The sequence below is a fragment of the Canis aureus genome, chromosome 20 (assembly GCF_053574225.1).
Source record: "Canis aureus isolate CA01 chromosome 20, VMU_Caureus_v.1.0, whole genome shotgun sequence".
Classification (NCBI taxonomy): Eukaryota; Metazoa; Chordata; class Mammalia; order Carnivora; family Canidae; genus Canis; species Canis aureus.
Genome location: NC_135630.1, coordinates 36,092,266 through 36,109,951, shown reverse-complemented (window position 1 = coordinate 36,109,951; position 17,686 = coordinate 36,092,266). Strand labels below are relative to the sequence as shown.

At 49.9% G+C, this 17,686-nt stretch overlaps 1 long non-coding RNA gene across 1 annotated transcript; it reads right to left on the bottom strand.

The window, feature by feature from the left end:
• Positions 1-7,185: 7,185 nt before the first annotated feature.
• On the bottom strand, positions 7,186-12,609 carry LOC144291944 (uncharacterized). The gene is made up of 3 exons (XR_013359485.1): positions 11,733-12,609; positions 11,586-11,611; positions 7,186-7,321 (listed from the first exon to the last, which is right to left on the bottom strand). It is a non-coding gene; the product is annotated as an uncharacterized LOC144291944 (long non-coding RNA).
• Positions 12,610-17,686: the final 5,077 nt, after the last annotated feature.

The following is a 17,686-nucleotide window of genomic DNA, read 5'->3' as shown; positions in this document are numbered from 1 at the left end:
TTTTATTTTATTTTATTATTTGTTTGAGGGACAGAGAGAAAGAGAAGGAGAGAATCTCGAGCAGGCTCCACGCCCAGCACGGAGCCTGCCTCAGAGCTCGATCTCATGACCCTGAAATCATGACCTGAGCCAAAATAGAGTCAGATGCTTAACCAACTGAGCCACCCAGGTGCCCCATTTTATTTTTTATTTTTAAAAAATCTTTACTAGCATAATCACAATAAAAGAAAATTTCCACTGTCTATGCTTCTTTTCTGGCCATTATTATTCATTTCTTTTGATGAATATTTTGTGAAAATAATCTTATTGCATAGAAGAAGGGGATTTGAAAATGATCCACTCTGGTGGTGTCCTGGAGCCAGCTTGCCCTGACTCATAGGAATCAATCATGAAATTTCTTTCCAAGTCTGAGTTCAGTGATGCCGTGTTGACAGACCAAAAATCAGCCACAGTGGTTGTGTTTACACCATGGAAATCTGCTAACATGACAAATGAGGGCTCCCCCATCTCCTGCCTGAGAGGTTTGTTGTTAAATATTTACCAGTACACTTCTGACTCTGAGTGTCAAATATGCTAAGTATACCCCTGATCCTCAGGACCTGCGTAGGGCCAGTGTTGTCTATACCTCTTTTACGTAGTGATGGAATGTTGAAGGCCATGCTCAATTTTTTGGTTTGGTGGAGCAGATAATACCCAACTAATAGGAAGAAACTCGAGTTAAAATAACCATCTGACATCCTCTGTTGGGTATACCATTTCTCTAACCAGGCCAAGATCTACTTGTGAAAAAAAAAAAAAAAGAATAGTTGTTTGCTGAACAAATCATAGCTTTGCTTCCAAATCTTTGGATTTCTGCTGACTCTCCAATCAATGACCTACTACAGAAACTTAGCATCATTGGATCTGTTGGCTTATAAAGCCCAAAGAGCAGAGCCACTTATATCACACCCTGGACCAGCTTAAAGAGCCTTTCTTGCTCTGAGCCTTACCCAGGACTGGGAGTCTTCTAACTTACTCAGTAAGTGAATCAGGAAAGCTCAATCAAATATCATGTTTGGTTCTTTCTATATTCCTTCCAAAGCCCAAAGGACTTCACAAAGAATCATACCTCCTTCTTCATAGTAGGGGATATGATGAATCAGTTTCTCCCTCACTTTGGAGCAAGTACCCCAATATATCCCAGAACACCACAATCTCAGAAACTTCAGTGAGGTGGCCAAGACCTTGTATTTTTATGAAATATATTGCCTATCTTGTAACACACATGTCTTACAAAAGCATGTAAGCACCTGTTACTTTCTACTCTCCATGACCTGCTAGCTTGATGTCAGCAATGCAGTAGGCTAGCATTACATGTGTGGGGTGATGAGACAATTAGAGTTAATTATGCCACAGAGCCAGAAAACTGATGTAATCCAGAGAGCAGATCACGAAGATATATTGCTGTCCTTTTCGGGTGAAATCTAACTACTGAATTCCTGACATCTTTATGCTCATGGGGTTTGAAAAAAAAGAAAAGATTTGCCAGCTGTGATGCCATGGGCTGTGTAAATTTGTAAAGATACTTCATTTAAAATAACAGCTGAAATTGAAGTTGTCACTTAAATAAGCTTGCAATTACCTAAGGTTATTCTCCAAGATCGACCTGTCTTCTGCACTAACTAAATAGGCAAGCTGTGTAAGAGTATGATAGAAATCACTATTCCTGCATTGTTTTCAAATGTTTGATGTTGGCACTAATATCTGAAATTCCCAAAGCATATAGAACCATATGGGCTAACAACTTTGATAAGGAGGTAGAAGTCCAGAGGCTTCCATTCAGTCCCAAGCTTTTATAATAGCCATTATTGCACAAACCAAGTCAGTGGGGAGACTTGGTCAACTCCCAAGTATGTCCAATCAAACTATTTACTCAAAACCTTGGCAAATAAACATAGGATGGGTTCTGGCTCCCATTGTCTTCACTGAGATGGATTTGAGTCAAAACTCTATCACTTTAGCCTCAAAATCTTCTAGCTGGTAGACCACAGTGATGTTTGGGGTTTTCAGGCATAAGGTTTAGCTTCGAGCCAATGTTCAATAGTTCTTCCTCTAATGCACAATTTCCTGCTAAGAGGCCCAGATCACTGTGGTAAGCCAAGAGGAATATTCACCTCACTGCAAGGTCCTGCTTTAAGGACAATGGTTCTTTTCATGAGTTTTGGATCTATGAACTAAATCAGGTCAAGGGATTGGCAAAGAAGCCATGACTATCACAGTAAGTCAGAACCAAGAGGATCTTAATAGATTACTTCTATTTCAGCCTAAGGTCCCTAAAATCAAAGAGGCATAACCAAGATCCCTGTGGGTCAGAGCACCCTCGCTCCAGCTCAAAACTCTCTAATGTCCCCACACCCACTGTCTCTGGCACTCAAGTACCATTGCCTGGACTGTGCCCCTGGGCATCGTCCATCTTTGAAACCACATCATCCCTGACCTGCCTTTCCAGCCTTCAGAGAACGACCATTACAGCTCTTTCCAAAGATGCTAGTACGCCCCTCACCAAGGGACTTGGGGTGAAAGAAGTATCCTCTTGGGGGAAGAAATCAGGAGAGTAATAAGCTCACTCCAGAACTGTCATTTTATAAGGCACATCTGGTGTTTCAATGTAGGCCAGGTTCCTGTCGACCAGCCATGGGAAGATGAGAACTGCTCCATTGCCCGGGCTGCCCACTGAATTCAGCATATCCAGTATGGGAATGACCCGCATGTTGCTGAATGCCGCCTGCTCCAAAGCTAATGGTTTTGAAAGATGCTTAGAAATAGAATCAACAAGAACATGCTGATAGATCAGAATGAAAGTGAAGAAGAGAGATTTCAGAGATGACTCCCAGGATTTGTCAGGAGCAACTGACAAATGGTGGAAGGCAGGGTCATTGAGTAACAAAGGTCAAACCAAAGGGGTGTGGGCGTGGGGAAAGTGCTACCATTATATCCACTGGGCAGGAAGTGGTGAAGGAAGTTAAGTGACTCTCCTAAGATCATGCGCTAATAAGTGACAGAGGTGTCTGAGTCCATGTGGCCTGATTTCAGAGCCACCTTGCCTCCCTTCCCACTCTCCTGCTCCTTCCTTCTGCCTCGTATTCAGGGCTTCCTGGCCCTAGGTGGAGTAGGTGGTGCCTCCGTGATGCATTTGGAAGATTCCATCTTGAGTACTTTGCATGCCTCTTAAAACTTGGTTTTCTCAACACCCCTGTAAGATAGACTCCATTATCCCTGACATTCCATATGAGGGAACTGAAGCTCAGACAAGCTCATTAGCTGCTTATCAATTGCATAAGTTTACCAAAGGACCTATCTAGCACTTACACTTTATCTCACCAGCCTGTTAAGAAGATCAAAAGGGCAAGTGTCTGTGGTAGTCCTTTGAAAAGTTAGTGTTCCCCCTGGTATTTAGGATAAACCCCCTTTTGCTCCTCTTGGGCAGAGGGAAAGTCGGCTCCTCCCTACTATGTCTCTCTTCCTTGTGTTTCTGTTTTACTATTCACACAGCACACTTCACTTCTGACACTTCTGGTTACAAAACATGGGGAGGTTATTCCCTACAACAAGCAATTCTCTGAGACACCGGTTGGGCATCCTACAATTTAGTTCAACTCTGCCATTATCTACCTAAAGATAGGGTTCAGGGCTTGATCCTACAAGACTGCCCCCCTACTCCAACATGTAGTTCAAACTGCCAGGGGCAAAGTCAACTTATCATGTGTGCTTCTGATCCACCGGCTGTAGATTTGAGGTCCCAGCGACCCCTCCTTGGGTTCCATTCATTTGCTGGAGCAGCTCACAGAACTCAAAAACCCTTACCAGCTTATTATAAAAGGATATGATAAGGGATACAGATGAACATCCAGATGGAAGACATGGGTAGGGCAGGGTCTGTGGGAAGGGGTGCCAAGATTCCGAAATCCTCTTTGCGCACACCACTGTCCCAACACCTCCAAGTGTTCACCAACCCAGATGCTCTCAGAACCTTTTAGTTTGGGTATTTTATAGAGGCATCATCACATAGGCATCATCAATCATTAACTCCATTTTCAGCCTTTCTCCCTTATCTAGAGAATGGGGGAGGGAGGTGCTGAAAGTTTCCAATCATGGCTTATTCTTCCTGGAGACCGGCCCTGATCTACCAGCCCGTCGAGGGTCTCCTCATTAGAACAGAGACCCTCCTATCACCCAGAAAATTACAAGGGTTTCAGGAGCTCGATGCCAGGTACCAAGGGGCAGAGACCAATATACATCTTCTATGTTCTCCTACCTGGTATCACATAAAGTTGACTATCTATGGTACTTTCTGTTGCAGGTTTTGTTGGTGGCTCAGCACACCTTGGTGAATAACTATACCAAAGGAGACTTCTCCTATCACTCGGGAAGTGGTGACTACACTCCACATAGGGGAGTAAGGTACCACTAGGTACCTTACAACTTATAGAGCAGCCAATACCTGTGGCCAGACTCCTGATGCCAGGGTTGACCCAAGAGTGGAAGCTCTGGGCCAGCTACCATCACCCACCGCCCTCTGCTCACCCTGGTCACATGAGGAGAAGGCCGGGCAGGGGGGCAGGAGGCAGAAGCCATGACTGTGCACCAGGTGGGAGGAAGGGTTTCTGCTGGAGTGTTTTACCCTCCTCTCCCCATGGAGAAAGAGGTTGTCCCTTGTGACGGGTTGATTGACATGGGACGCCTACATAGCTGTTAAAACATTATTTCTGGGTGTGTCTGTGAAGGTGCTTCCAGAAGAGATGAACATTTGAATGGGTAGACCAAGGAAAAAAGCACTGGCACCACTGCAGGAGCGCATCACCCAATTCCTGAGGGCAGGACTAGAACAAGGGAGGGCAAGGCACGTTTGCCTTGAGGGAAGGCAAGTTTGCTTTTCCTGTTTGATATCAGAGCTCCTGGTTCTCAGGCCTTCAAGCTTGAACCCAACTGCCCCACCAGCTTTCCCGGGTCTCTGACTTGTGGTTGGCAGACCCTGGGACTTCTCGGTCCTATAATCATGTGATCAGTTCCTGTAAGAAGGGAGGGAGGGGAGGAGGAAGCCTCCTCGGGAAAACTGCATATTGGGCTGAAGAGCACCGTGTTGGCTTGCTGCTGGGCACAGGCTGAAGCGGGGAGGCCTCTAGTCACCAATGTGAAACCTACATGCAGGTTCTTGGACAATGTCTCCCCTCTGTCCTCCCCTGCCCCTATCCTTGGGGAGCCATGTCCCGCAGATGGGGTGGGCCGAGGGAGGAGGCAGTATGTATGCCACATCTTTCTCCCCATTTCAGATCCTCTCAACTCTGAGGTCAAATCTCAGATGCATGGAAGGTTTAAACCAGGCCAGGATCCTTTTTTTTTTTTTTTTTTTTTTAAGATTTTATTTAGGGCAGCCCCAGTGGTGCAGCGGTTTAGTGCCGCCTGCAGCCCAGGGTGTGATCCTAGAGACCTCGGATCGAGTCCCACGTGGGGTTCCCTGCATGGAGCCTGCTTCTCCCTCTGCCTGTGTCTCTGCCTCTCTCTCTCTCTCTCTCTCTCTCTCTGTGTGTGTCTCTCATGAATAAATAAATAAAATCTTTTTAAAAAATAAGATTTTATTTATTTATTTATTTATTTGAAAGAGAGAGCATGAGCAGAGGGAGGGGCAGAGGGAGAGGGAGAAGCAGACTCCCTGCTGAACAGGGAACCCAATGTGGGGCTAGATCCTATGACCCTCAGATCACGACCTGAGCTGAAGGCAGATGCTCAACCGACTGAGCCACCCAGGCACCCCATACTCAGGGATCCTTTAATAGCCAACAGTTATGTGAACCCCTTGCCATGTTGTTCGAGATTCAACAAATCTGGCTGGCGCTCAGCAGTGGGTTAGAGAGCTTAACGTCTCTGAATTGACCATCCTCCATTAAACTCCCCCTCAGATCATCTTGAACACAGCCCAAGTGGACACTGCTTCCCGTGGCCCTTTGCAGAAGGGGACACTACAGGAAGGGAGTGCCAGGGTCCTGACACCCCCCAGCAGCACTGCCTCTGAGCTGGGTCCTGCAGCCAGTGCCGAGAGGAAAAGAGGGATGCTGACTCATAGCCTCGGTGACAGCACTCCCACTCCTGGTGACAGCGACCAGATGGCGAAGCCCTGTCCTGAGACCACCCGGCGCTCACAGCCCGAACGCTCCTGTCCATCAGAGATGAGCAAATTAGCCGTGCGAGGCTGCTGTTTTCAGGGCTGCTTATTTAAGTCAGGGCTGTTAGTCCAGCCAAGATGGGTTTGGAGAACAAAAAGAAGCCCCTTACCCAGGAGCACAGGGCTAGGTCAGAGGCCGATGGGTTGGGAGGAGTCTGCAGGCTCCCGTGGGCATCCGCCCTGGCTGTACGGTCAGCTGCCCCGACGTCATCGCCAGCATGTGACCACGGCCACCTGTAGTCGGCACCTGAGGACAGAAATGAGGCCTCCTGCCTTTGAACCCAGGGACGTGGGTCTGCCTGTTGATCTGCAGGGAAAGTTAGAAGCGGTCCTCAGCTGTTTCTAACCCTTCTGTCTCTAAGCTTTGTGTGGGATGGGGGCGCAGGGGAGAACACAGACCGGCTTTCTCCCCGCCCTCTGCTCCCTACCGGACCCACCCAGGGAACGGCTCCGGGCCACCCTAGGCACCATCTCACTGGCCCGGGAGATCAGAGTGAGCCTGGGCTGTCTCGGAAAGCTTCATGCAAGGGGCAGCGAGTCCCGAGGAATGCTCCGGCTCAGGCCAGCGGCGGGGTGGGTAGGGCATCGAGGGCACAGGGAGGAGCTCGGGGGGAGCAGGGGTGACATTCACTTGTTTGGTTGACAGAGCTTCACCGAGGTCTCCTGCATCAAGGTTTTGTGCCGTAGCTGAGGACCAGGTTGCCAAGGGCCAGCGAGATCATGCCTTCCAGAGCTTTCTGTCTAAGAAAATATAGGGGACAGAGCAGGCTGGACCATCTGAGGGGTCCCCAGCAAGCATCCGGGCAGGCTGGAGGTGGCCAGATGGCTGCAGGCTGGACCTGCATGCCTGGGAGCTTCTGGAGGAGGCCCGGCCTGCTTCTCTAGCATTGCCCACTGCTCCGGCCTCATCCTTTCCCTTCTAGCCAGGAACAAATTCCTCCCACTCCAAAGCTTTGTTCCTTGGGGCTTGGCCAGTACCTGTCCACTGGGCCTAAATACTCTTTCTCATCTCTGTCTGGCCAACTCCTGCTTATCCTCAGCCTTTCTGTGAACCATCACCTTCCCTGGGCTCCTCGCCAGACTCACGGAGGGCCCGACCTCTGGTTTCTCCAGGACGCTGACCTGAATGTAACAAGGATATTAGATGTTAACTCATGTTATTTTCACGACAACTCTATTAGGAGATAGTATCATCTTCATCTTATGGATGAAGACATTGAGGCACAGAGAGGTTAAGTGAGTTGCCCAAGGTCACACAGCCACTTCCTCTAGGCAGAAAACTACTATAATTGTTTACAAGTCTGACTCCTCCCCTGCCCAGAGGGTTCTCCAGTTGCAGGCAGGCCTTCTCTCTTCTTCATGGTGCTTTTCTGGGCCAGAGTCCAAGGGATGTTTGTCTGCCAGAGTGTACTGGCCCATGAAACAAAGAGCCATCGCAGCACCCTGGACCCCTCACCAGGTCTGCCACCATGCCAGTCATGCAGCTCATGTGACATTGCTTCCCCTTCCGTGACTGCTACCCTCCTTTCCTAGAGAGGAGGGAGGTGACAGCAGGGCATAGCCTCCAGCAGCAAGAAAACAAACAGCCTCAATCTCTCCACCTCCCACAGTTCTCCAAACTGGATGCTCCTCTGGCTATCGAGCATGAAGGAATTCTTCCAGGAAGGACCAGGGAGAGACAAGAAAGATGCCGACAACAAGGAGGGACAGTGGAAACGTTCACCAATCCTCATAAACCATGCTCTGGATCTTTGCCCAGATGTCAGCCACCTTCACTGAGATGTCACCATGCCTGGTCTGTGCAGGCAGGTGGTCCACCCCGACCCAGGGACAAGGGAGGCTTGGGCACCAGCCCACTCAGACCACATGGCTTCCATCCTCAGAATAAGCCAGCTTCTCCTTTTCTTTCTTAGGTCCCAAGGTCTGTTTCTCATTATGGCACCTTCCCAGATGCCTGACTTCACAGAATTCTTGCAATTAGGCACATGTCACAGTGCCAGTCTGACTGTAATCATAGTTCTTCATGGGCTGGGTGCCTCCCCGCTCCTGTCTTCCTCTATTTTCCTTACAGATGCATCAACAACTGGTGGGTGAACACACTCCATTGGCTCCTCTAGCCTCCCTGCAAACACACGCAAGCACACATACAGCTCACTCACAAATACATACGCACAGAGAGGCACACGCGGACTCCAGTGTTCGGATTCTCCCAATGCTTTTGATGGGTCCATTCTTCACACAGTGCTCTGCACAGCAAGATTGGGATGAGGACCTTTTGGAGAATGGCTCTCCATTAGTCCAGGATGGCTGCCCCAGAAGCTACCGCCTCCCTAATTCTACCAGCCAGGAGCTCTAGGTGCCAGCCACAGTAAGACCATCACAGCTGCAATGGATCAGCATCAGGTTTGGCCAATAAAAGTGACCTCGACCAGTGTTTCTCAAACTTTAACAGGTGTACAAATCATGTGGGGGATCTTACTAAACTGAAGACGTTCACTGAGTAGGTCTGGGTGGGACACAAGATTGTACATCTCTGACAAGCTCCCAGGAGATGCCAATGCTGCTGGTTCTTGGAACACACTTGGAGTAGCAAGAGCTTAAACAAGATAGTTTATTTCTCCCTCATGTTCTTGAAATCCAGAAGGAGTCAATCCAGGGCTGGTGTGGCCCTTCATGGTCTCAGAGACCTCCATTCCTTCTATCGTGTGTGATGTGTGTGATTTCCATTTCTGAGGTGATTCGCATGACCCAAGATAGCTGCTGGAGCTCCAGCTATTACACTCCATTTCATCCAGCCCCTTTCCCAGAAAACAAGAACTGAGAGAAAAAGAGCTTGCCCCTTCCCTATAAGAATACATCAGGATTTGGCCACTTTTAATACCCCACTAGCCACAAGGAAGCCACATGGCCTCACCTTCATCCATTTGTAAAGGAAGCTGGAAAACGATCTTATTGGTCAGGTTACCATGTGCCTTGCTAAAAATTGGGAGTTCTATTACTGAGAAATTAGATAAGGAGCACTGGGAGCCAGTTACTAATGTCCAACAGACAGCAAGCTGAGATGAAAACATAGACATTTCCGAGTCTTTGTCAGCAGAGCCAAACACGAACATGGAGCATATTTCTGGCCATCCTAGCACTGTTAGCCCATCTGGGATCACACCCTGGGCTGCGCTGTGTGCACAGAACTAAAGAGAAGGAGGAGACCCAAGGTTATCCTGGAAGAGCTGACAATCTGTAAGCTGAATTAAGGACCTTGGATCTACGCATTGGAAGGCCAGTCATTTATTGCAGATGATCTCAGTCTGCTACGAAAATTTCAGGATGATTTTCTTCCAAACTGTGTTGTTTGTTTGTTTATTTTTTTAAGTCATCTTTACACCCAAGGTGGGGCTCGAATTAACAACCCCGACATGGAGTTGCACGTTCTTCTGACGGAGCCAGCCAAGTGTCCCCCTTCCAAATCGTCCTCTAATGAGTTTTTGACAGAAGAAAATTATTACCACACTGTGGCAGCCTGGTACCGCCTCGGCCAGGTTGCACTCCATGCCCCAGGGTTCCTTCCCCTGTGTGTTTCTGCTGGCGGCGGCCACAGGGGAGATTGTCCCAGAAGAGGGCAGCCGGAGGCAGGGAGGAGGTGGCCATCATTCCAAGGCACGCAGTAAATACGCACAGGGCTCATCTGCCCACTGGCCTCCCCAGCAGCTGGGCCGGAGGTCCACTTTAGACGAAGGCTCCCAGCTTCTGCTGGATTCCCTGGCCTCCAAGGTCAGAGGCAGCGAGAACAGGCATGAGTGTCGGTCTCACCCTTGGGGGAGTCCCAGCCCGTGCCCTTGGGGTCCTAGCCTTCACCCAAGCTTCTCTTCTGACTGTTGTCCTGTGGACTTCAAGCTCTAATATCAGACCTGCAGATGGTTAACTAGCTCTTGGGATTGGTGTGAGCCAATTTTCTGGAATGAATTTTTTTTTTATTTTATTCATCTATTGGGGGGGGAGAGCACACGAGCAGGGGGAGGGGCAGAGGGAGAGAGAGAAGCAGACTCCCCATTGAGCAGGGAGCCCGATGCGGGGTTGATCCCAAGACCCTGAGATCATGACCTGAACCAAAGGCAGACTCTTTATTGAATGAGCCACCCAGGTGCCCCTGGAATAAATTTTCTATCTATGTATGTATCACTTGTCTGTTTATCTAAAATCTCATACTCTTCCACTGGTCTCATTCCAGTGGTCCTGGGGTGAACCCCTCACTGAGTCACATACTGGCAGAAATGCAGAAGAACTTTCTTGTCACTGAGTCTCCTATTTTGCAGCTGGGAGAAGTGAGGCCCAGAGAGGTGAGACCACTCTTCCAAACTAGTGACCCAGAAGGACTGGAACATGCTCTCCTAACTACCTCCCACTCCGTTCCTGTGCCCTTTGCACAGACATCGCCAGCCACGCTGCTACATTCACACAGCAGAACATTCTGGGCCCCTCCTGCCTTCCAGCAGCCAGGTCTGAGGGTGGGTTTGGAGCTATATTACATGGAGGCCTGCCCTCAAGCTGCCCAGAGTCTGGTGGGAGGCAGGTGAGTCTGCAGACCATGAGCGACAGGTGCCCTGGGGGTAGGGGTGGGAGGCTGCTCCAGGTACCTGGCCGTGATCTTCTCTGAGGACACTCTGGGAAGAGCTCTTCTCCAACTTGGCCAAGGAATGAAGCTGCAGACAGAGAGCTCCCTCCAGTGCCAGCTGAATGGTCCCGTGGGTGGATGACACTCCTCTCTGTGCCTGCTGGCTCTCCCTGTGGCCCACCCCTCCTCTGCCTGGCATCCTTGTGCTTTCTCTGTCTGTGTCACCTGAGCCCAGACCCCAGTCTCCTGAGCATCCCCTTCGGTGCTGAAGGTTTTGTCTCTGACCAAAATGAACTGATGGGCAGGGAGGAATCTGGGAGGGGTTTCTGACGGGTTCCCACCTTCCCCAGTTCGGTCCCAGGTAGTGCTCCGTGGGGGCATCCTCAAGGTACTTTTTTTCAGCAAACTTGTGGAAGCTGCCATGGGCTCACCATTGTCTTAGTCACTGGGGAGCCAGAAAGTCACTAAGCCCCAGGCCTTGCCGGCCCCCACCCGCTGTGGCCAGCAGAGCCCGGGCTCAAGTGTGACAAACACCGTGACTGGCATTTCTAAATCCTGAGGTCCTTCCTGGCCTGGGACTCCAGGAAACACAAGGACCCCAGGAACGGGGCTGCCCTCCCCAACCCACAGGTCACATCAAAGCCCTCGGGAGAAAAAACAATGTGCTCTTTGGTGACTTGTTGGGGGGAATGCAGAAGGGGGTGGCAGGGGAAGGACAGGATCGAAGTCACTTGTCCCTGTTTACTCACTAAAGAGCCAGAAACTCTCTGAACTTACTGGAAAGCTCCTGGGACTTTGTTTTCCTGAAACGATACAAAAACAGGTTGGACTTCTCCAGTGTTTACTCGAAGATTTAATGACCTAATTATGAGCCAGGTTGCCTGGCAGGCTTGCAAAGGTAAAGGTGGGGCAAAGGCTCCTCACCTGGGCTCTGAGAAGTACTGGGAGGTGGGCTGCTCCACCCCAGAGGGGGCTGAGTGAAACTGGAAGATTCCTGGCTGCAGAGAGGACAGAGTTGGTTAGAATGCTGGGTGCTTTGAGCAGCTTACTTCACGTCTCTGAACCACTCTTCATCTGCTGAGTAGAAAGAGCAATACTTCTCTCGCTGGGTGTTGGAGGACAGCAGTGGTCGGCTAGCACCCAGTACGCAGGCAAAGGCGGCCGCAGTTACTGAAAAAGTCCTCATTTGGTCAGGCTGTTGGGGACTCGGATGTTCTGGAGACCTGGCTACGACCCTCAGTCCCCTTCACAAACTGATTCTCTCCAAGCATGGATCCTCACTGCCCACCCAGGGTCTCCTCCCAGCCTTGCGGCTCCCAGGCATGGGTGGCATTGGGTGGCACTCCCTCAAGATGGCAGGTGACGGGCTGGTGGATACAGCGATGTAGAAACCCTCCGAGCTGCTGGGAAAAGGTGCTCTCAGCTCTGTCATGTCTTGACTCAGTTTCCCTCTGCTTGTCCCTGAACCCCCAAGAAGCCGTGTTCATGCCCTGGGCCCTGATCACCTCTGGCCACCTCTTTATCCAGTCTCTCATGACCATCAACATTTTGCTGTTGGCCCTGGCATGACGAATTAGAAAGAAATCCACACCGGATTTGAAATCTCCAGTGGGATGGGGAGCTATGGGGATGGGCAGCTACACAGAATGCGTTTAAATGCATTTTTAGATGTTCGAAAATGAAATTTTTTTTCAAAGTTCTCAAGAAGCTGCTGACCGCAGTCTGAGAAAGTCTGGATTGGGGTCAGCAGAACCCAGTGCATTCCCACCGGACCCCCTTCGCAGCCGGTAACACCTCTTGCCTCCTCCTCCCGGGCACACAGGAGGAACGGTGGGTATTGGCCTGGAGCCCTCAGTGGTGTCCGAGGTAGCCTGCAAACAGCAGTGGAAACGTTTACTCTTCCCTGTCTCCAAGTCCTTGTGGTGACTTTGCAGCTCCTTCCTCGGGTTGGGGGGGCGGGGAGTCTGTTTCCTTGCCCTTGAATCCAGGCTGGCCTGATGCTCACCCTGAACCAGAGAACACAGAAGAAGTGAAGGTGATACTGAGCCAGGCCCCCAAACCCACTGGGCTTCTGCTTTCCCAGTCCCCCCTGGTAAGCTGAATTGGAAATCAGAGCTCCTTCCCTCTGTGGGGGACAGCACCTGGGTCCTGATTCTAGTGGAGAAAGGCCGTGGTGTGGGTGCAAGGCAGTGCAGGAAGTTTTCAGGTCTCCTGTTCCCAGTTGGGGGAAAGGGAACCGCAGTAGCTATCTGTGCTGGGAAGCGAGTACCAACCTCCTGGCTGCAGAGAAGCCCAGGACAAGGATAGTGTGCCTTGGCCCCCTACAGTGGGCGAGAGGGGAAGGGAACTGATCCCCTGCCCCCAGCTCAGGAGCCCTTGCTCTTCTGGTGGCAGCTGCTGTTAAACTGTGTCATTCTGCAGAAGGGAGATGCCAAGTCCAGAGATGCTGTGTCCTTTTCCCAAGCCACAGAGCTAGCGAAGGGCAGGCTCAGACGGTCCCCTGGGGGACACATTCTCAACCTTTCCCCGGCCAATGCAGGTCCTGCTGCTGGCCTGCCTCCTGCTCCTTCTCACAAACCCAGCTCAGTTGGGAGAGTCTCTCTTAAAGATGAGAGCTCCTTGGGGGCTGGAGTCCTGTTTGCTTCAGTTCTCCTTCTTCCTGGCGTCAGGCGCTAAATCTGGCCAGAGGGGGAGCCAGGATAGGGTTGCTGAAGGAGCTTTTCTGACTCCCCATCACTGGTTGCAAATTCAAAGTCTCCTGGCACAGCACACACACCTCTTTGGTGGTATTTGAAGCGAGTCTATAAGTGATTATTTACATGCGTATGTTCACATTCATGTGTGTGTGTATGTGCGTGCAGACACACGCGTGCATGCCTATTTATGCCCACTGGATTGAGAGCTCCTTGATGGCATCAGCTCTGAGATAGATTAGATAGATAGACAGATAGATAGATACATACATACATACACATACATACTGGGTAGGTGGATGGATAGGTGGGTGGGTGCATGGGTGCATGGATAGATACGTTTGTTTATAATGGACTCAGATAACATGGAAGGAAGGGAGGCAGAGTGCAGGGCAGCACTTGACTCTAGAAAGACAGAGCAGCCAGGATGGACACCCTGCAGCAGCCAAGGCTCGAGTTTTGAAACTCGAGGGCCCAGTGTGATCTTAGCCATTCAATTTCTCTGATCTTCAGTTTTCTTCTGAATTAGAACAACAGGGTCTGACTCTCAGGAACAAATGAGAGGATGAGCCCAAAAGAACACACTTCAGAGGTTCTCAGAGCAGACAGGTCCGGGGCCTTGAACTCCGGCAGGAACAGGGTTGAGTTCCAGTCCTGCCACATAATGTAGTGCTGGACAGCAGGGAAATTGCACAGCCGCCCCCCTACCCCGGCCCACTCCAACTACCACCACCACCACCACCACCACCAAGCCTCAGCTGCAAAACTGGGGGAGGAAGTTGCTCCTTGGCAGGGGTTTGAGAATATGAAGCAAGTTCTGTGTTGGAAGCAGGTGCTCAGCAATGATGGCGTGGCTGCTGCTGCTGACTTCCTTCTTAGAAGGCCTGGCTCCATCCCCCACCCCCACCCCACCCCCACCCCCGGAGAAGATCAGAGAGATGCAGGTGGAAGCTCTGCCAAAAAGTCTGCACTGCAGTGGCCCCGAAGGCTACAGAACAGGCGGCAGGGTGAAGGCTCCCACAGGCGGATGGGGCGTGAGGGGCACCCCTTGGAGAGGTGGACAGGATTTGTGAGGGAGACCCTTGGTTCCCCAGCTGACTCCCAGGGAAGGGGGATTGTGGGAGAGGCGATGCTGGCAAGGTGGGAAGAAGAGAAATATTTTAAACACAGAATGATGACAGTTGTTGGGAGATGCCAATATTAGATAACCTTCAGATGTGCTCCTCCAGTAAGGGTCAGAGGCCCGGCCACTGGAGACAGCTGCCACCACACACAGCGGGAGGGACCTGGCTTCCTTTGCAGATGGAGCCCAGTGGTTAGGAACCAGGTCTATGTGATGCGGGAGTGGAGGGGGAGGAATAATAAAGGGTCTGGGGAAGTCCTGGGCAGCCCAAAGCAGGCAAACAGAGTCAGGGCAGCTGGCCTTCTGGGTTCTTCTAGTCTAGTTCTAGGTTCTTCCCATTCCTACTGGGGCCTGAGATCATTTCATTCCCTTTGCCTACCTGTCCATCCACCTATAAGGCCAGCTTCACACCATCCTCTCCTTGTACTGGGAAGGACTGTCCTGTCCTCTCCACCCTGTCAGAGAAACTGCCTGCCCTTAGCCCCTCCACCAAAGCCAACTGAGTTTGAGCAGAGGCTGCCCTTCCTCACCTCCTCCCCAGCCTGTGGGCCAGGAGTGATTAGACCAGGGAGGGCCTGACCCGGGGCGGCTGATCCTCAGGTGGCTGGTGCACAGCAGTGGTCAATTAGATGCTTTTTTCCCTGAATCTGAATTTGGAAAGAATTTTCCAGCTCTTGGAAGAGACAAAAGGCTGGGAGCAGAGGGGCTACCCATACTTAGCAAAGGGGTGATGATTGGGGGAGGGGGAACATATGGGTTTTAGGTGGTAGAGAAAGGAAAGTGGAAGAGGAAGAGATGCAGAAGGAGGGAGGGAGGATGATGGGGATGAGGAGGAGAAAGTCTAACTCACCCTATACCCTCCATAGGACCCCAGCCTCAGTCCTCACAAATCCTTACATTAAACCTATCCTTGGGATGCCTGGGTGGCTCAGTTGGTTAAGCGTCTGCCTTAGCTCAGGTCATGATCCCAGGGTCCTGGGATCAAGTACACATCAGGCTTCCTGCTGCAGGAAGTCTGCTTCTCTCTCTGACCCTCGCTCAGCTCATGCCCTCTCTTGCTCTTTCTCTCTCTCATATAAATAAAATCCTTTAAAAAGAAAAAGAAAGAAAATACAATATTTTGTGTGTGTGTGTGTGTGTGTGTGTGTGTGTGTGTATATATATATACACACACACACGGGGTACCTGGATGGCTCAGTCAGTTAAATATCCAACTCTTGGTTTCAGCTCAGGTCATGATCTCAGGGTCATGGGATCAGCCTATATCAGGCTCCAGGCTCAGTAGGGAGTCTGCTCGAGATTCTCTCTCCCTCTCCCTCTGCCCCTTTCCCTGCTCACACACGCTCTCTCTCTTTCTCTAGCTCCCTATCTAAAATAAATAAATCTTTTTTAAAAAAATAACCATACAACTTAACAAACTATTACTGTCTCAATTATAGGCCAGTTTGAGAATCGGGATTGCAACTCGCTGAAGAACTTCCCATTCACCACTTCCCTTCCCCGCAAAGTTGGCCCATATGAGAACTTGTGGCTTTTCTTTATAGTCTTACACAGCCAACTAAGCATGTGAACTTAAACACTGTAATTTAATTTTGCCAGCTTTTATTTTTAATTTTTTTAAAGATTTTATTTATTTGGCAGAGAGATAGCACAAGAAGGGGGAGCAGCAGGCAGAGGGAGAGGGAAAAGCAGGCTCCCTGCCAAGCAAGGAACCCAACAGAGGGCTTGATCCCAGGGTCCTGGGATCACGACCTGAGCAGAAGGCAGATGCTTAACTTACTGAGCCACCCAGGTGCCCCATTAATTTTGCCAGCTTTTAAACTTTCCTAAATGGAATCATACCTACATATTCTTTTGAGTTCAGTTTCTTCTTTCATTTTTCTATTTTTTTATCTTTCATTTTATTGATGTAGTATATCACTAATTTGTTTTCATATGTATTTTTTAAAGCTTTATTTTAGTGAGAGTGAGCAGGGAGGAGGGGCAGAGGGAGAGAGAGAAGCAGACTCCCTACCAAGTGGGGAGCCTGATGTGGGGTTGGATCCCAGGACCCTGAGATCACAACCTGAGCTGAAATCAAAAGCCTGTTGCTTAACCGACTGAACCATCAAGACGCCCCAATTTCTTTCATTTAATGTAATAGTTTTTGATATTAAATAATGTTTTGCCTGTAGCGTAGGTCGTTAGCTCTTGGTGCTGCCCATCACTCCACTGCATGACCATACTTCAGTGTACGCATCCATTCTAGGTTCATGGACATTCAGGTTGTTTCCAAGTAGAGACTAGTACACATAACCCTTCCTGTCCTACTACCCAGTTTTCTTTAGGCATCCTTAAGTACATCTCTGATATTTACCATCAATGAGTGACCTGAACATGGGGATGCAGTACCCAACTTGAAAATGGAAAAATCCAGAGAAATCTGAGTCCTTATGAGGAGATCCATCCTGGACTTCTCAGAAAATGAAGGTTCAGAGTCCTTTCACTGCCTGGGTCGATAAATCAACAAAGATTTTTTTTGAGTGGGTAGAGTCTGAAGGGGGGAGGCCAGGCTCCAATGCATGCATAAGAGGCCATGAAAGACAGTGGCCTCAGGCTCTGAGGTCAAGGCAGGCTTCCGGAAAGAATCAGCCTTTGAAAGGCTAGGAGGAAGGATTCATTTAGAGTAACCTGGAAATTATTTAGTTCAGCCCTTTCTACAGAAACTTCTCCAAATGTCTGAGTCTCCTGGCTTCGTTGTCTCCTCAGAGCAGGCAGGAACCGGGACGTCCTCTGATCTGTCTAGAGGAGCACCTGGCTCACACTTGTCTGGACATTGAAGGGCACTGTCTGGGGATCCCTGGGTGGCGCAGCGGTTTGGCGCCTGCCTTTAGCCCAGGGCGCGATCCTGGAGCCCCGGGATCGAATCCCATGTCGGGCTCCCGGTGCATGGAGCCTGCTTCTCCCTCTGCCTCTCTCTCTCTCTCTCTCTCTGTGACTATCATAAATAAATAAAAATTAAAAAAAAAATAGTTTAAAAAAAAATAGTTTTAAAAAAAAAAAAAAAAAGAAGGGCACTGTCT